Raw genomic sequence first — 16,061 nt, 5'->3', positions numbered from 1 at the left:
TGCACAAAATAAAATAATAAAAGTAGTTTTTCCATTAAAATTTTTAATTAAAAAGTTATTTATTTATTTATTTATTTATTTATTTATTTATTTATTTTTATTTATTTTAAGGATTTTTTTATGTAAATAAATAAATTTATTTAATGTTTTTCCAAGAATATTTGTCAATAATATTTTATTTTTATTTTTTTTTATTTTTGTTTTATTTAATTAATAAATACAAATTTTGCATAAAAATAATAAATAATTCGGTATTTTGTATTTTTAATAATAATTATGATTTTAATTATTAAACTATAGTTTTAGTAAGTTTGTAAATATTATTACATTTATATATAATTGGATTTATTATATAGTTAAATATATAATACATTAACTAAATAATAAAAGTGATACAAAGTTTATATACTTAGTTAAATTATGTCAAATTATATAAATTAATAATATATTATTTATTTAAGCGTACATTGTTGACTAAAAATTACTATCCGGTCAATATTTAATTGTATATAACAACCCTTAATACATATAGTCAGACATATAACCCTAGGGTTAATTCAGTAATTTAGAAGTCGAAAAGTGAGGGTTGTTACAGTACCTCCCCGTTAATAAAAACTTCGTCCCGAAGTTTTAGGTAGACTTCTCGGATGCATCAGCGGTTGAGAAGAGATGGGGATATTTCTGTTTCATTTGGTCTTCACGTTCCCAGGTATGTTCGGGGCCTTGCGTGTTTTCCAAAGGATAGAATATTATTTTGTTTCAAGCGTTTAAGTCATACAAACCATAATCTCTATAGGTTCTTCTACGAAGTGCATTTTATCATTAATGCAGAGATCATTCAAAATGATGATGTTATGCAAGTCATTTCAGTAAATTGGATACATGAAATGTGTTATGAATAATATTGAGCTCATTTAAAACCTTGAGCGTTTATGCTGCAATATTAGGCAGACAAAACAGAGAGGAGTTCATGAAAATCATAGTCATGAAATTTGATAGAGATCATCATTCTTTATAACAAGAATGATGAATTAGAGTTTTATCGACATTAAATAATATGGATAAAGTAATTCGATTATAGAAAGAGTATAAACGAAGCTATCGTAAAAGAGTAAATGAGAAAATTAAATGTTTGCCTTAACTTTTGACGTAGTTACGATTGATTTTTGGATTTCAAGGAATTAAAGAAATCTTCGAAATCTTTATAAGATTTGATTTTCCGGTAATTACAGAAATTAGGATTTCTTTAATTAAAGGCGGTGAATTGCCTCGATTGCTGTGTCTGGAATTTTTGCTATAATTTAGCTTCTTCCGTTTCATTATCTTCACCACTTATATACTTTCTTTCTCAATTCATACTTCCAAAAGTTTTGTTAATATGCTCAATCCAGTTCTTGTCTTTGACATTATATTGGTTATCGTCACAATCATCCTTCTTTTCCAACTCCCACCAGAGGAGTCTGTTTACTTCTACTATGCTCTAGAATTTACTGTGTTTTTAGTTCTCCCGTGTCTTTATATTGCTATACGCATTGATATACACGGTTTGTAATTTCAGTGTTGTTATCGGGATTTATATTTTCCCTTATATGTCGAAGCTTCATGCTTTTGTAAAGCAAGTAACGGTCCAGAATTCGTAGGTATGAAGTTTCGAATGATCATGATATTCAAAGCAGAAGGAAAGGTAATAGCACGATTTGATTTGTCATATTACCAGAATATCCGAAAAAGACCGAATTATCAAGAAAAATATTTTCTTGATATGTTTAGAGTTTAAATAGATAAGAGTCGTGTAACATGGCAAATGATGATTATAAAGTCTATGAATCATCATCTTCCATTAAAAATTTAGCATGACTTACTGTAATATAATCACGTTGGCCTAATGTCATTATATTATACTAACTCATGCTTCAATTCCCAACACTACTTCAAATCATTCATAATTTAAACTTGAACTTTACAGAATATAGAAACTAAAACAGTTTCCTTTATGATGTGATAAAGATATCGCAAAGAGATAATTAATTGCTGACAAGAATCGTTATAAAGATATCTTCAGAAATATAGAGGATATTTATAACGAAAGATACAGTGATATCTCAGAATTTCTAAGTTCCAATGACGAGGAAAATTCTTTTGTTTCCTCTGCATTTAATGCTACCATATCTGAATCATTGGTTATCAATCCGAGATGGTTTCAAGAAATTTTATTTTTTTAGATGATTAAATGCTGATTGTAATCGTCAACGGATCTAATGGTTAACGAATAGGCGTTGTTGATGATAATTTCGGTGGTTTGATGTGATAATTCATCATAGAATACGAATGAATATAATTCATGAATGTAGTGATCTTTAGGAAGATAACACCTGCTAAAGCTTTACTTGAATTCTGGTATGTTAATTTCAGAATGTGTAATTAAATTTGTATGAAAATGATTGTGTATCACAGTGAAGGCAGTGAGTATAATTAATGATTTATGAATCGAAATTGAAGAATGTACAGTGTATTTATGTGAGATGTAAACATTTCTCGGGTATTACCTACCCGTTAAAATATTTTCACAATTAACAGCTTTTACAATCTTTATGAAGATATACGTTCATATATGTATTCTTCAGATATAATCATGGATTTAATGAGTTAATATATATTAAACTCATTTAATTTGCGGTTTGGAACGAGAGTAAATAATCTTCAAAATCTAAGAGATTTCATAATTGTTGCGAAATATTTCGCTAATGAAGTTATGAATCAATACATTCATCGTTTTACTTGATTTATTATGAAATGGAGTTTATTGTGCTGAAGCAGTGATTAACAATTGTTAAGTCATTAGCGAAGGGTGTACATCATAGCATATTAGTGATATGAATTAACCAAGTAGTACATACTAGTTGAGATTCTCACGTAATTGCTTAGTACGACAAGATTTATTATTGTTCTAAATCATATATATATAAGGTATACATATATAATTCTTCACGAAGAATGAGTCAATACATCTTAACTCTTTATTGCTAATATTCCTTGGTATCTATGGGGCGTATCATGTTGATGTTTGAGGTACTGAGTGTGTTGTTGAGGCGGGGGATGCGAATGTTGTTGTTGATGAAGCTGATGCTGTTAGTGGTGATGTTGATGGTACTGGTGGTGATGCTGGTTATGCTGCTGGTGCTGCTGCTGGTGTTCGTAGGTTTCGCACCAGATTTTCCAGAGCCACTACTCGAGCGCGAAGCTCGTTGACTTCTTCTATTATTCCGGGATGATTGGTGGTTGGAACAAGGGGGTGAATAAGATCTAGAATCTTCGATATTATATATTCGTGACGGGATACCCTGGAAAGAAGAGAGAAAATGGTGTTTCGGACTGGTTCACCGGTAAGCGCTTCAGGTTCTTCGCTAAGAGGTGAATTCGGTTGGTGGAAGGGATCACCTTCTTCTTGTCTCCATTGATTGAGTCGGCTACGAACCCATCCCCAATTCATCCAGAATAGATGATGGCTGATTGGTTTGTTTGTTCTGGTTACGCTGCCGTGGGAGCTTGAAGAGTTTGAGAAATTCATATTATATGTTTGGAATAGGGTTTGATATGAAATGGGTATTGAATACCGAATGATATATTCGTCTCCTTGAATACGTATTTATAGCAAAAAGATTTTCGTAATTTACGGAGGAAATTTAGGATAAGTGGTAGACAAAGTTTATAGACATGATAATATATGATAAGATATGATGTGTCATCCATTTATGTAATAATGGTGGTATGACGTGTTGAGATTTGTAACCAGATATTGATTAAAGAATTTCAATTCGTATACTGTGATAACCCAATAATATTTTCCGGTTCGCAACCCGATGCATAAAGGCATAAGATACGTGAGTGTTTGAAGTAGTAGCAGGAGCTTGTGGACGAACCGTTATCTTCAATAACATATAGAAGTTTGATAAACTTGATAGGTCATAAGTTTGAAAAAAAAATTAAGTGGAATAAAGATGAATATGATATAAACGAAACACTTTATTTTATTAAGAACAAGGCTTTAAACAAGCCTTCTTATTACACGATTCGGGGATAGAAATAGTTTAAGGCCTAGCCTTTGCATAGATAGAAAATAACTAGGAAATATTAAGATTGAAGTAGTCTTCATATTTCTTCTTCTCGTCCTCAACCTCCTTCATAAACTTCTCAAACTTGTTGTTCTTCTCCTTTTGTTCCTCATAAAGATACTCGATGTTATCATAAAGATTGGAAACATCATTGTTGATTACATGGTACTTGTGGTCCCTCATAGAAAGTTGATTATTCACGCGGTTTTCCTCCATCTTCAATCTAAAGTCAACATCTTCTCTTAGGTAGGAGAGATATTGCTTCCCCCATCGGGCATTTCTTGTAAGGGTGTAAACCAAAGTCCCACATCGGTCATGGGATAAAACAAATGTATGTATATAATCTCTTTCTTTAGCTCAACATTTTCCTTCATGAGCTTCTTGATCGCTAGGTCTTTTTCCTTCATTTGAGCATCGATCCTTGCAATATGGCGAATTAGGCCTTCGGTAGTTCTTCGCAGATTCATGATCTCGTACTTGACATCAACTTCATCGTAGGAAGGAGATCGGGATCTTTTCTTTGACGGGCCAGTTTTTTCAAGACGTTTCCTCTTGTCTTTATTTCTTGGGGTTGGGTAGTATTGAGGAGACCCATGTGAATCAAGATTAGTATTTGGGCTATAATTTGGTGATGGAGGACCACCAAAGCCATAAGGTGGGCTTTGGACTGGTCTTTCAGTGGAAGATCTTTCAGTATCTTTTTCGGTTGGCTCGAAAAGATTCATTTTGTTCGCTTGATGAGAATTAGACATCCTAATATTAGGAAAGATATTTTAATTAGAATCTTTAAGTCAAGTATATTAAAGCATAATCGTTAAGATTATGGAGCAATCCTAAGTGCTTTAATTCTAAGGCAGGAAAGGTTATAGTTTCCTAGATTGCTAAGGCACCCTAGCTAACAAGTAAGGCACACATAAAAATGCAATCCTGGTTCTCTATAACAGCCTGGTTATGCTCTGATACCAATCTGTAACATCCTCCCAATAGGGTCTGGAAGGAACGTCACTATTATCAAAACATACCAACATATTATAATAAACGAGAACAATACTAAATGATGAATTTAACTTTAATGACTACGCAGCGGAAAATGAAATGTCGTTACAATGACAGGAATAACAAATATCGTAAATGTTCACATGCAGAAGTAATAAATGCGATATCTCTTGATCTTATGTCCAAGTAGCATCACATAAGCAGTAAGTATAAGAGCTTGAATCAAACAGCACCTGAGACAAAACATGCTAAAGTGTCAACCAAAAAGGTTGAGTGAAGTTCATAGATTTAACAAAAATTTTGTTGTTGTTTTAGACCACAAGATTTAGTTTGTAAAGTTGATCTCCCGCAGGATCAAAAAGTTATGCCAATGCGTGATATTTAGACTAAACGTTCAAGTTTGCCCCATGACAAGTTGTGTCTGTCCTTGTCGGTTTAATTTCATTATTAAGTAATACAATGACTTGGTCAAATGTATCGGGGACGTTACTCCCGATAGGCCTACCCCCAATAATTAAGCATGCCGCAGCAATTAAAAATATCACTGTAGGGACTTAGTCGGACATAGCCGGGTATAGCATAGTTTAACAGTTTGGTACTTGTGTCTAAAGTGTAAAAAGTAAAAACAGCATGTGTCTCACCCCAAGTAAAAGTAAGTAAGTTTGCTAGCAAATAAAGAGGGGCTATGAATTCACCTTAGTAAGTAGAGAGAGAGTTATTCCTCGGAATAAAGAGTTGAACGAGTGAGCAGGAAAGTCAACCTATTGACATTTAAGAGTAGTTAAGTGTTTTGCCCATGTTTAAGTTTAAGTATGTGTTTAAGTATAGTTTGTTTTACTAAGTTTCTATTCCTAGTAAGTTACTATTTTTATAAAGTTTCCATTTTTAGAAAGTTTCTTATTTTACTAAGTTTCTATGACTAGAGAGTTTCTACTTTTATCAGTGTTTTCCATTTTAGGATACTTGCCGTATTAGATAAGCTTCCAATCACCCCTTTCCCTTCGAATGGCTAATTTAGATCTAGGGGCTTGAGCCATAGGACCCTTTAAATCGAAAATCCAAACCCTCTGCCTAGAATCTCATAGAAACCATTCGTCAAGAAAGTTCGAAGATATATACATCTCTAATACATAACCCAAAATGTTTTTATGTTACAATATAAGTAGTAGGTTATAGGTGCTAGTAATAGTAATAGTGTATACATGTTATTTATTTTATTTTTAATTGCATATAATTTATAACATTATTTACATATTTCGGTAAAAATAATAACCGAAGTAAAAAGTAAAAAGTAAAAAGTAAAAAAAATAAAAAGTAAGAAAAGAATACTTACTAGTAGTAATTCTTCAAAGAGAGAATGAGAGAAATTTTGGTGTGAGTTTGAATGAGAAATGAGGGGTATTTATACTTGAAAAAATTAGGTAAAAAAAATAAAATAATTAAAAGAAAAAGAAATATTTAATTCTTAATGGGATTTTAAAATTAAAAAGTATTAAATGTTAGGTCATGGGATAATGCACAAAATAAAATAATAAAAGTAGTTTTTCCATTAAAAGTTTTAATTAAAAAGTAATTTATTTATTTATTTATTTATTTATTTATTTATTTATTTTTATTTATTTTAAGGATTTTTTTTATGTAAATAAATAAATTTATTTAATGTTTTTTCAAGAATATTTGTCAATAATATTTAATTTTTTTTTTTTTGTTTTATTTAATTAATAAATACAAATTTTGCATAAAAATAATAAATAATTCGGTATTTTGTATTTTTAATAATAATTATGATTTTAATTATTAAACTATAGTTTTAGTAAGTTTGTAAATATTATTACATTTATATATAATTGGATTTATTATATAGTTAAATATATAATACATTAACTAAATAATAAAAGTGATACAAAGTTTATATACTTAGTTAAATTATGTCAAATTATATAAATTAATAATATATTATTTATTTAAGCGTACATTGTTGACTAAAAATTACTATCCGGTCAATATTTAATTGTATATAACAACCCTTAATATATATAGTCAGACATATAACCCTAGGGTTAATTCAGTAATTTAGAAGTCAAAAAGTGAGGGTTGTTACAGTCATATCGTGTCCATTGCTAAACAGTTAATGTATAAAAGTGTTCCTAAAAATCTCAAATTTTTAAATTAAGTTCGTTTAATTATTTCAGTCATTTACTGATTAAAACCTGATCAAAATAGTTCGATAATTATTTATTTTCTGTTCCAATTTATATGTACGGAGTACTAATAATTAAACTTAAAAAGGTAAAAATATTTTTAACAAATTTAAAATATTCGTAATCAATTTACAGCTTAACTTTTATCTTAATCCTTCGTATATATATATTATATCTATATGAACACTCACGAAAAGTCAACCGAGTGTTACAGACGTTCATCATTTAAACTCGAAATCATTCATCTTCCATTTTCTCTCATTATATATATATATAATCGATTTTTAAATAGCAAGTTTAACTATTAAAATAATTATATTATATATTTTTAAACAATTAAATTTAATATAACTTTATATATTTGCAAGAAATATTTATATAACTATATATCTATAGTAATAGTTTTCATTTCATCGCATATTATTTTACATATTTATTTCCAACAATTAAATTATATAATATTTCAAATTATTATTTATATATACATTTAATTATATATGTATTTATTTACAAATATTTGTTCGTGAATCGTCGGGAATGGTCAAAAGTCAATTGATTTCATGAAACTGTTCAAAAATTTTGAGACTCGATATTGCAGACTTTGCTTATCATGTCGAATTCATATTATGATTAAGTTTAAATTTGGTCGGAAATTTCCGGGTCGTCACACATTATATGACGGTCATATGAAATGTACCTTTATAGGACGTTTATTTTTGTGAGTCGTGTTATAGTAGAACATAATAGGACTTAATATGACTGATTGATATTTTTCTGGCTTAATGGTCATATGATTTCATAGGACACTTTAAGTGTGAACCATAAGATAGTACTTTATAAGACATTTATCGGCATAGTGTAGTATTACATGTTAATTTAATAGAACACCTTATATAAAAAAGTCATATGAAATAAACTCTAATAGGAAATCTATTTGTCATAGTCGTATTATAACATAAGCTAACAGGACATATGATATTTATGTTGTATCATTATAAAATTTTAGGACACGTTAATTATTTAATATTACGGGGGAGTTTTTGAGGTCTTAATTATCATATGATTTCATAGGACACTTTAATTGTGAATCATCAAATGGAACTTTATATGACATATAACGATTTAGTGTCGCATTATGTGGTAATTTAATAGGACATTTTATAAAAAAGTCATATGAAATAAACTATAATAGGACATTTATTTTTTCTAGTCGTATTATATCATAAGCTAATAGGACATGTGAAATACATGTCGTATCATTATAAATTTTTAGGACACTTTGATTTTTTAATGTGACGGATGAGTTGTTGGGGTCCTAAATATCATATTATTTCATAGTACACTTTAATTGTGAATCATAAAATGGAACATTATAAGACATTTAACGGTTTAGTGTCGCATTATGTGTTTATTTAATAGGTTACTTTTTAAAATAGTCATATATAATAAAATATCATAGGACATTTAATTGTCATAGTCGTATTATATCATCAGCTTAATAGGACATTTGATCGTCTTGTGTAAAACATAAAAATATCATAGGACATTTCATGGTATAGGAAAAACATAAAAATCAAAGAATTCAGATAAAAATACTCACCCACGATTAACATCTGCTGATTTCTAGATAATCAAATTATGAAGATCGTCTTGTGTATGTGATGGTATCGATCTGAATGCGATGGTAGTTTGGTTCGTTCGAAGTTGCAGAGAATAAGAAGACGTGTTTTTCCAATTCGATGAAGACAAGAAGAGTATAATATAATTATAACCAGTGAAATGACCCGTGGAACCACGAGTTTGTTTAAACGAAACAATTTAATTATATGTTTTAGGTTTTAAGTTAACGTAAATGATAAATTCATTTAGTTTAATGACCCGTGGAATCACAGATTATGACTATGAAACTTGTCGTTGTTTTTACAAACATATTTATATACTTAACTTGGTCAGAATAAATGAACTACAATTATTATATGAAGGTTGTACAATATTTTTCAAAGTTTGTACATGTGTTCATGGGGTGTTTTGTAAAATATTTATGATACAATCTTGAGGAAGAAGTACAGTGGCGTGTTTTTTTTTATATAAAGAAACCCCTAATTAAAGAGATAGAGATGACGTGCAAAAAATTAGTTGTTTGTTGAAAAATATTTAATTTAATGTATAGTAGATTTAATTTAATCGTAAAAATAATTTTATTTATGACATCACTTACATGCCCTCACAATTTTTCTTTATTCTTTTTAATTTTTTTTATAGAAGGGAAAAGGGTAATTATTACATCATCATTTAGGATTATAATAGAATTTATAGATTTTATAATTAAGGGTTATTAGAACCCGTGTTTTTTTTGGATATTTTTGTCTAGATGTGTGTGTTTAGGTGTTATATCTATAAGTTCTATTAAAACTCTAAAATGATGATGCAATAATTACCTTTTTTTCTTCTATAAAAAAACCAAAAAGAAAAAAAAATTTGTGAGGACATGTAGGTGATATCATAAATAGAATTATTTTTACAATTAAATTAAATCTACTTAATGATATCATAAATAAATATCATCTAGGCTTAAAAAAATTTAAAAATAAAGAAAAAAAATTTAAGCCTCATGATGATGTTATTAAAATAATTAATTTTATTTAGTAAAAATATTAACATGTTAATTTTATAAGATATGTAACATTATGTACAATCTTATGATAGAATACCTCATGATCAAATGTAAAATATTTGAAACATTATGTACAAACTTATGGTAAAACACTCTCAGGACCATATGTACAATATTTGAAGCATTATGTACAAACTTATGATAAAACACTCACATGATCATATGTATAAACTTTAAAATAAATTGTACAATCTTTTACAAATCGTCTCACAAACACGTGTACAAACTTTCAAGCATATTGTACAATCTTCATATGTTTTAATTTTTTATAAGAGAAAATTGGGCGGTTGGTCCCTGTGATTTTCATGAAATGGGACATTTGGTTCCTGAACTTCATTTTCGAGGTTATTAGTCCCCGTGGTTTTCTAAATGCGTGTGGGTGGTACCTCCATCAAACGGACGTCAGATTGATCCGTTAAATCTGATATTGTGAGGGGTATTTTTGTCATTTCTTTACCAATTCATCAATCTTTTTCACACAAATAAAACTCTAATATAAAACCGTAATTATACATATACTATTAGACGAGTGGATCTTGGTCGTACGCTGAATGCCAAGACAATAGTAACAGCCCCTTTTCACACTTGATTTACAATTTAACCCCCTCAACTCCAAACAGGTTACAAAAAATACACCATACTCTAGGGGTAAAAATAGTCAATTATATAACTTAAAATAAAAAAACTCCACCCAATCGCTTCGACAGCCCGTATCGTCCTTCTCGACCCGAGTTAAATTCCACCGACCATACCATTAAACTCGAAATATTTTCACGAACAAAACAAAACTAACTACGTTGGAAACGGACACTTTTTAAAAAACGCTAAACGCAATGACAGCCTGTATCTTCCCGCTCGGCGCGACTTAAATTTTTCCGACAGCGCCGTCATACTCGAAATAATTTTATGAACAAAACGATAATAACTACGTTCAAAACGGACACTTTTTAAAAAACGCTAAACACAACGACAACCCGTATCTTCCTGCTCGCCGCGAGTTAAATTTTTTCGCCAGCACCGTTAGGTTCGAAATAATTTTATCAACAAAACGAAACTAACTACATTCGGAACCGGACCATGAGCCCCCTCCGCATCGCGCGGGCCGGACCCGGACTAGTACAATACAATACAATTCTCCATGTTTACATTACACAGCAACAACACCTCCAACTTATTATTTCCAATTACCATACCGAGTTAAAATCAAATATCTAACCACAAACATATTACAATCAACAACTTCAAGATAAAATTTTATTTTAAACACCAATTTTTTCAAATCAATAATTTTGTGTTTCCTTTTACACCTCCATCTCCGGTATAAACCCTTAATTGCAGATTAAGGTACACCTTGTTATACTAAAACCCATCTATATGTATATTAAAAAGTAAAAACCCATATCCTTTATAAAAAACACCCTTGATTAAACTTAAACCCACAAATACACCCATGACTGAACTAAGAAACACTGATCCAACTTCCGGTACAAACCTTTGAATCAAACTCCGCCCATGGTGGTGGTTTATTTATGATGGTGTTCGAGCATAAAAGACGTGAAAAATTTCAGATCCAACTAGTTACGAAGGATGTGCTGTCGGAAAATGGTTCCGGTTACGATGAGTTGGGGTTTCCTTTTAATTCTTTGTCTCATGTTCTCGTTTTTTCAGTTCATTCACTTTCAGTTAGATCCAACGAGTTACGAATGACGTGTTGCGGGAACGGTCCTGGTCAGATCTATAACGTTGTAAAATAGATGGTTTTATTTTTTCCAATTCATTCACTTTTGGTTCATATATGATGATTGTATCAGAAAGTGATTTTAGGAAGCAAACATAGGAAATTTGTGCAATGCTTTGAACTGAACAACCATGGTAGCGAAATTGTAGACCTTTATGAAAGTCAATTATTTTATTATTATTTTTTTTATTAAAAAATGTTGTGATTTTCTGGAGTGAAAGAAAGAGGCATAATTAATTTTGTTTGTGTTCACTTTTAGTACTTGAGTTTGATTAATTGGTCTAGTTTGAAAGAGATGAAGATGAAGAATCAACAAGGTGGGTTTGGAATTTTTTTATTACTTTATTAGGGTTTTGTTTGGGTGAGAATGATGAATTACTAAAGGAAATGGTTAAAATGACGAAAATACCTCTCACATGATCAGATTTAACGGATCAATCTGACGTCCGTTTGATAGAGGGACCACCCACACGCGTTTAGAAAACCATAGGGACCAATAACCCCGAAAATAAAGTTCAGGACCAAACATCCCATTTCATGTAAATCACAGGGACCAACGGCTCAATTTTCTCTTTTAATAATTTATCAAGAGGCATTTGTTATTACTAATAATTATTATTATTAAAAAATATAAATACTCAATTTTTAAACAAACTTTATTATTATTTATTATAATTATAGTTATTATATTGTTATTATTATTATTCAAATTCAAATTCAAACTAGTTAAAGACCCGCGAATTCGCGGGTTTATTTATAAAAAAAAAATGTATACCAACTTAACATTGGAGCAATTATGATGAGATCGATTAATATACTCGGTGTATAATTAAGGAGAACTTCCGTCCGCAGGCTATTCAAGGGATTTTATCATACGAAAGTAGAAATGGTTTTTTTTACTAGTATGTGAGTACCACTATGAGCTCGTCCGTTGAACGTAGGTTGTAAAAGTACGTTTTTTTTTTTTGCAAATGTCAAATATATAACAATGACATAAATGCATATTAGGATGAAGTTTGTTGCTGGTGTATTAGTAAAATAAATAAGCTCAGGAGACCAAAAGATATATACTTGCTACCAATAGGGTTCTAAAAAACAGGTGACACACTTATGTTAATATGACAAACAAATAATCCGCCTGTTGCATAAAAATCAACTTGTGTTGTTACATACCTACATAATAAGAAACATTAACATTTTACAAACCAAACAGTACATGTATCTCCAAACAACTCTGATGAAAGGTCAAAGGAAAGCCATCACAATATGTCAAATCCCCACCGTCATCACATATTCAACACGTATCATCATTCGGATCATCACCAAGATCCATAAACATCCATGTTGTAAAAACCATTTCTTTCTAACTCACCTTGTTTATTTCACGCGTCATTTAGACTGCATCAATGATTTACCCGATTTCAAAACAATATTCAAAAACGGTTGCCTAAGTTTACTTCCAGCATGCGCCTCAAACTTCGAAATAGTTACAAACTTGCTACAACGATCGCAATGTATTCCATCTTTTGTGAAATATCCTATTAAATAAAAACATATATACATAAAATCGTAATCAGGAGTTTTCAATCACATTAAATAATTTGCAAATATTCGAGATAATAGAAGAGAACACATTTCAAAGATTCTAAATAATCGAAAACGTTACCTGAATGAACTGATGATTTCTACATCGGGAATCAAACCTATCTTGGCGCTTCATCCGAGCAGTGAAGTCTGCCATTTTTTAGTCCTAATTGTTTAAGATTGAAAGGTCTGTCATTCTTTGTAAAGATGAAATTTGCTTACATTTTGGGCTACTTCCAGTTCTCGCTCAGCATCTACAACTGTCACATCTTTATAAGACCCACTGAAAATTACATCTTTCAAAAGTTAGATTCAAAAATTGAGACTCGAGTTATAATTTGTTAAAAGGTGTACATCAGGAGTTGTGATTTATAGAATATGTTTTATCTCTTGGACACAAAGATTATCAGTAATCCATATAAATATAACCTCAAAGGCCATTTGAGAAGAACACTTGTTAATCCTGATACATAACTTTTCACTAGAAACAAACATATATCGAATGAAATAATTTATACGTATATGTACAGTCTAACTCACCAACATGCGGAGACTTAATTCCTTCACATAACATATGGATGAAAAGATCCTCATAAATGAGTAGAAAGCTTAAAACAGCTTAACATACAATCTAATATGATGTCGAAGATGACTTTATAAGTACCTTAAATCGAAAGCAATTCAAAACCAATAAAACATATAATACATTCATACATACATCGAAAGTGAAACGTGAATATATATTCGAAAAGGGGTTTAGTGAAAATACACCGACCGAAAAAACCTGGTGACCGTCATGAAGCGTATTGGCCCATTATGAAATATAAAAATTACACCTGACAATTGAGACCCGTACTCTCAAATTTGGGTCAGCCCAAAACCTTTTTGACCCATTTGACCCATGACCAATTTCAACCCAAAAATGTTTCGACCCATTTGACCCATTACCTATTTCAACTCAAAACCATTTTGACCCATTGCCCAACCCGACCCATCCTGACCCGTTTGTCAGGTTAAAAATACAACATTCGGGAAATTGCAGTTATTTAAGAAATTAACAGTTAAGATGACAAAAATAGCATTTTTTTCTAATAAAGTATAGTGATTAGTTAATAAGTAATCACTATTAAAAAGCAAATCAGTTATTGTAAAAGACTAAACTAACCTCATGACCACCACTCATGGTGTCATGTCTGATGTCTTGCACATCTTCTGATCTTTCTTCCAAATCTTCGTAACGAACTCCATCTTAAAACGTCTTTTTCAATAGTTCTTCTGACCGGAATAGTCCATTCGGGACATCATCCAAATTCTGCCAGAATTGAATCATCTCATATATTTCATTACTTGAGCTATGCCCCTTTGGTTTTTCAGATGGTTCGCCTGTTATTTAATAACGTTACCTTAACCATTACATTCATAAAATCAAAACTTCAATGGAGCACATTAAATATTAACTTTTATTATTCATATACATAAACTACTAACATTTATGTATAAGCTCTAATCTCTACATATATTTTAATCTCTACATATACATATATATCAATATGTATTTGAGTTATTAGTAGTAAATACCAATGGCTTTTGTCGTTTAAGTTTAAAATGATCAAATACTGGTTGAAGATGAGAAACAACACAATTATTAAATCACCATCAAGAGACTGTTACCACATAAAAGAAAACAGACCCGTATCGTCAAAACTCATAAATAAACAACAACAAAAAGAGTCAAGAAAGCAAAAAGTCAACCTGTATGGTCTTGACTCTCATCTTTGTCAACTCTTCCATTGCCCTGAATCTTTGTTCATTTAATGAAACAAATTCAACATTTGAGATGATCGGTATGAAATATAGAAACAATTAGGGGTTTAAAAAGAGGAAAGCACGGCATATTTACTTTAATACTTGCAGTGGTTATGTCCCATCTCGGTAAGTAGTTACTTAAGCGAGCTAGCTACCCTTGCTTCAATCGTTTCGCGCTTGTCACCAATTGATTGAAGTTATTGTGCCATCCCACAATCAATAATCGCAATAAAAACTAATCTGCAGATGGCAAAACAAACGGAAAGAACAGTAATATATAAGATTACCTTTCAGCAGCAAAATTCCAGAAGCAACTAAAATATTAAACCCCTAATAATCATGCAGTCAAATTCGAAGAACACTAATGCAATACACCACAAAAATAATAAACTGTATATTTACCAAATAGCTATAACCATGATGATGAAATATCAGTGGGTATAAAAAAAAAGAGCAGAAGACCAAACATCAATAGCAGCAAATGATTAAAAAAAGAAAGGGACAATCTCAGTCATTTTCACATACGATATGTTACTTTGTTTGCTTCAATCTCATTGATTTTCATATTTATTATATATCTTGTTGCATCAGGTTTTTCATATTAATATACCATACAAACAATATGAAAAAAATCAATTTTAACATCCTAAATTCCATTTTGTACATGACGAAAAAAGTATATATCAATTATCATTATTAATTATGAATCCTTGGGTCCTAATAAAAATTAACGATTAAGTAACACAAAGAATTCTTCAACAATTTATACTTACAACCGAAAAATCGACTCATGAATGTTGGTTCACTTCTAGATTGCCTGAAGTACAAATCGTAGAGATGCAAAGATGATTCCGCCAGACCTGATTCAAAAATTTGATACACACATTTGTTTTGAACATTCTTCATGTTAGATTAATATCGATCGTTAAAATCCGTTTATTGGTGGTCTC

Source organism: Rutidosis leptorrhynchoides, chromosome 4 (genome assembly GCF_046630445.1).
Source record: "Rutidosis leptorrhynchoides isolate AG116_Rl617_1_P2 chromosome 4, CSIRO_AGI_Rlap_v1, whole genome shotgun sequence".
Taxonomy (NCBI): domain Eukaryota; kingdom Viridiplantae; phylum Streptophyta; class Magnoliopsida; order Asterales; family Asteraceae; genus Rutidosis; species Rutidosis leptorrhynchoides.
This window is presented reverse-complemented; position numbering follows the sequence as displayed.